At 41.3% G+C, this 4,574-nt stretch overlaps 1 pseudogene; it reads left to right on the top strand.

Moving 5' to 3' along the window:
- Positions 1–3,326, top strand: part of LOC103742608 — a 7,349-nt pseudogene extending 4,023 nt beyond the window's left edge.
- Positions 3,327–4,574: the final 1,248 nt, after the last annotated feature.

Here is a 4,574-nt window from a genome sequence, read left to right as displayed (position 1 = left end):
AAAGCCACTACATGCATTCACTAAACTGACAGAATTACAAGCTGCCTCAGATACCCCAGTGAAAACAAGTTATCTACATACAGTTCTATTATTTTTCTTAAAATATTGTTTAGACAAAAATGTGCTTGTAAGAGATTTTAAACGTCTCAAATTATCTGCTCTAGTCCCAGCATTTCCAGTGTAACTGGGAAGGAATCACATGGTATTTTATTGAAAGTCATTGTAGAAGCTTCTTATAGAGGTCTGAAATTTGCTTGCTTATCACGAAAGATTTGTTTTTAATGGGATGAGGTGGTATATTGTGAATTTCATTGAAAGTCATATATTTTCATAATGGCTGAAATTGAAAACAACCCCAATGTTCATCAACTAGTACATAGATAAACAAGCATAATGCGTTCACACAATGGAATCTTTTCAGCAATCACAGGCACAATATGCAGACGGCAGCACAGAAGAGTCTGAAAGGCATTAATGGAGAGAAATAAGACACGAAAGCTATGTAATTCCATTCATGCATCTTGGAAAATAAATGCACAAAAATGAGATCAGTGACGATCAGGGTGAGGGGGGCACAAGGAGCTTTATGGGTGGTAAGAATGATCTTTTCCCTGATTGTGGCAGTCATACATCCTATGCATTGATCTGTAATCATCAAACTGTTACATGTGAAAAGAGTGTATTTTATTAATTCATTAATGTGATGGGATAGTTACATATGGTGTGAATATTTGTCACTTTTCTATCATCTCCTTACCTGCCTATAATCTATCATCAAAGTCTCAGTCCCTTAGAATGCACTAAATGTCACACTAGAGAAAAAAAGGCTAAATCTAACTTCAATTTATTGTTTATAAACTACGCATTTAATTTTTGGTCATTTTTAGAGAGGGTCTCCCTGTAGGCCCAGTGGCCGAGAACTCTCTATATAGACCAGGCTGGCCTTGATCTCACAGAAATCCATTTGTGTCTGCCTCCTGAGTGCTGGGACTAAAGGCATGTGCTGCCATGCCTAATTTTTAATGTGTAGGTTTCTTTTTTTTCTTTTGTTTATATTTTGAGATTGAGTCTCCCTGCAGCCCCAGCTAGCCTGGAACTTGCTAAGTAAACAAGGCTGACCTGGATCTCACAGAAATCTTTGTGCCTCTGACTCCGGAGGGATGGGATTAAAGGGAGTGTTTTACCATGTCTGGCTTACTTCTGAATTATTTAAAAGCAATTTTATTGATTCTAGAATTTCATGAAATGTGTTTCTATCACATGCAGGTTTCCCCCATCAACGCCCAACTTACCACCACATCCAATTAATGCCCTGTGTTATTTGTCTTTTCTAAAAAGGCCCATTGAGTTTAATCTGTTTCCCTGAATGCTCTTGGGTGTGTGTGTAAATCTTAGAGTTAGTTATCTACCAACTATCACACTCTTTAAAAATTTTTTATTTATTATTTTTTATTTTACGTATGTGAGTGCAGTGCTTGCATGTATGTAGGTGCCGTCCAATGTCTGTGTCATCCAGTGCCTGTGGAGGTCAGGAGAGGGTGTCAGATCCCCTGGAACTGGAGTTACAGATGGTTATTAGCTGCTATGTGAGTGCTGGGAATCGAACCTGGGCCCTCTGCTAGAGCAGCCAGTGCTCTTAACTGCTGAGCCATCTCTCTAACCATGAAATTTCATTAATTTATTTATGTGTATCAGTCTTTTACTGCGTGTATTTAAATATACCCCTATGTGCAATGCTCACAGAGGGCAGAAAAGGATATTGGGTCCCCTAGAACTGGAATTACAGATGATTCTTAGCCACAGTATGGATGCTGGGAACTGAACCTGGGTCCTCTGCAAGAGCAGCCAGTGCTCTTAACTGCTGAGCCATCTCTCCAGCCCTGCCATCACACTCTTACAGAAAACAGACCCTCCCTTTCCCAACAGCTGCTGATTGCCAATAGCCCCTCAGCTAGGACTTGAACTTCTTCAGCTCTGGCAGTTGCGCATGTGTACTTCTGCCTGTGAAGAGATTTTAACCTCCCAAAACTAAATTTTACCTCAAGAAATGTGACTAACACAAATCCTTGTACTGAGGTGAAACTTGACTGTGGCAGCAACCTGAAGAGCCTCCGGGAACTTTACGAACTGGCTTTTCCGTGCCCTGTGCCTGGTTCTTCCCTGACTCAAACGGCTCTGCATTACTTTACACATTTTCTTAGATGTTTGCCGCTTAACTTTAGATAATTAATTAAAAATTGTTATATGTTGAAGGCTAAAGTATAAAACTATGCGACAATAATTTATTGGAACAATGCCTATATTTTCTTCTAAAATACTTTTTGTTATGATTTTTATTTTATCCATGAGTGTATTGCCTGCGTGTTTGTAAGTGCACCCGACCCGTGTCACGCAATGCCTGAGGAGGTCAGAAGAGGGCAGTGGATTCCCCCGGGCACTGGAGTTACAGATGGTTGTTAGCTGGGTGCTAGGAATCAAACCCAGGTCCTCTGCAAGGGCAGCCAGTGATCTTTACTGCTGAGCCATCTCTCCAGTCCCATGCCTATATTTTCTTATAAAATTGGAGATTCTACCAATGAAATTTCTGTATTTGACTGGGCAATTTAGAGTCACATGTGGGGTGGGGATGCAAAATGGTCGAGTAGCTAAGCACGGAACTGTTAGCATTGAGGCTCTGTGTGGCTTTGGTCTTTGCAGCAGGCGTGACTGCTGAGCAACGAGCACGGCAAGGTAGTGGTACAAGATGCAGATATCAAAATCTTCAGTGGCAGCTTTCACAAGGGCTTATTCCAGAAAATTGCTGACCACCTAGGCCAAGAGCTAGGCAAGGTGAGATGTTTAACAACCAGGAGACCCGAATGGAAATTGGTAAAAGTGTATGTGGAGAAGATTTTTACATTGTTCTGAGTGATTGTGGCAAAATGAATGACAGTCTAACGGAGCTTTCTGTGGTGATTAACGCCCCGCAGGATTGCTTCAGCCAGCAAGCCTGTAGGCATCCGTGTTTCCCTGATGCTGGTCAGGATAAGAAAGGTAAGAGCAGAAATCCAGTCTCAGCCAAGCTTGTTGCAAATATTCTACCTGTAGGTCCAGATCATGTTATCACTGTGGATCTACATGAGTCCCTAATTTAGGGCTTTTTGCTATCCCAGTGCATAACATAGGCAGAGTCAGCTGTTCTAAAGTGGATAAGGGAGACAATCTCTGGGTGGAAGCACTATACTATTGTCTCAGCTGATGTTCTGAGAGCCAAGAGAGCGGCCTACATTACAGAGGGATGGAATATGGACTGCGATTCATACATTGAAAGAAGGCCCGTGAAGTAGACTGCTCGATGTCAGTGGGAGACGGGGCGGCTTAGTTGACCATCCTTGTAGATGTCATGGCCGACACTCATATAGTCTGCCGTACTGCTGCCAGACGTCAGGGATGCACCTACCAGAGTTTTCCCTATCTTGATTTATGGAACCTTTTCTAGCCCAGCCTTCTCTCTCATGTTTAATGCATGTTTTGAAGAACTAGGAGCCACTAACACCATGACTCAGGAAGACAAGATAAAGCACTGCTCCGAAATACAGGTTATCCTTGCAAAAGCCACCGGGAGATTTACAAGACAGAATCAATTTCTCATCTGTTCAGCCGCATTCCTTCTGAAGCTTTTTAAAAACAAAATCAACCAGCCACTAGCTTTTTCTCAGTATTTGGTGACAAATTCAGTGGAGGACCCAGGCACTCTAATGTAGCTTTTACATTTCATATTAGCCATATGAAAATCTGTGATAAATTGGAGAAAGACAGATTGAGATTAGCTGCTAGGATTTCCTGCTGGCATGGTCTCCTCCTGGCTTTCTTGGTTGTTTTGTGAGCCTGGAGCTTGCACAGCCTTGCTCAGCTGCTGCAGGATGGCCAGAGTGTTGAGGGTGTTCCTAAGGCCCTTAGGATGTGATTGACAAAGCACAGAATCCTTTTAATGCTTTGGGGTTTTTCTTTGTTCAGAACAACTACCAACAAAGCCCCGTGGAGCAAGTTTTCCAAAGTGCCTTTGGCATCTTGATCTTTTCCTGGGCATATGTCTTTTTGGGTCCAATGATCTCTGAACCAAAATCTTCAGCTTCCTGTTCTATACATGTATTCATGTTAGATAGCTTGCTGTGGTATAATCTTTAGCATACTAGTTTAGTGGTATAATCTAGCATACTAGGTAGTGACTTGATGAATTAAAGTATTTAATTTTCATTTTCCTCAGATCCATTTGACTTCTTCACCAAACTGAGATTTCTGCTGAATAGTTCGGATATCACAGTCTCTTGTACAGGAAACAATAAAGTGTCTATCTTGTGTGCAAAAATTCTATCTTCATCGTAATAGGTGCAATTATTTAGTTTATTCTCACTTGATTGCTTATGCCTAGAAAAGAAGGCAAAGAATTTGTAAACCTGAGATTACACACCTTAGCAGACACAAATTACATTCTGTGAAACACAAGAAAGAGGATACCATGGCCTTCTTTTTTCCTCCCCTTTCCTTCCTCCAGCTAATATTTATCTAATATTTTCTCACTAATTATAGTCACT

The sequence above is a fragment of the Nannospalax galili genome, unplaced genomic scaffold (genome assembly GCF_000622305.1).
Source record: "Nannospalax galili isolate Female #2095 unplaced genomic scaffold, S.galili_v1.0 scaffold80, whole genome shotgun sequence".
Taxonomy (NCBI): domain Eukaryota; kingdom Metazoa; phylum Chordata; class Mammalia; order Rodentia; family Spalacidae; genus Nannospalax; species Nannospalax galili.
The sequence above is the reverse complement of the archived record's forward strand: the minus strand, read 5'-3'. Positions and strand labels throughout refer to the sequence as shown.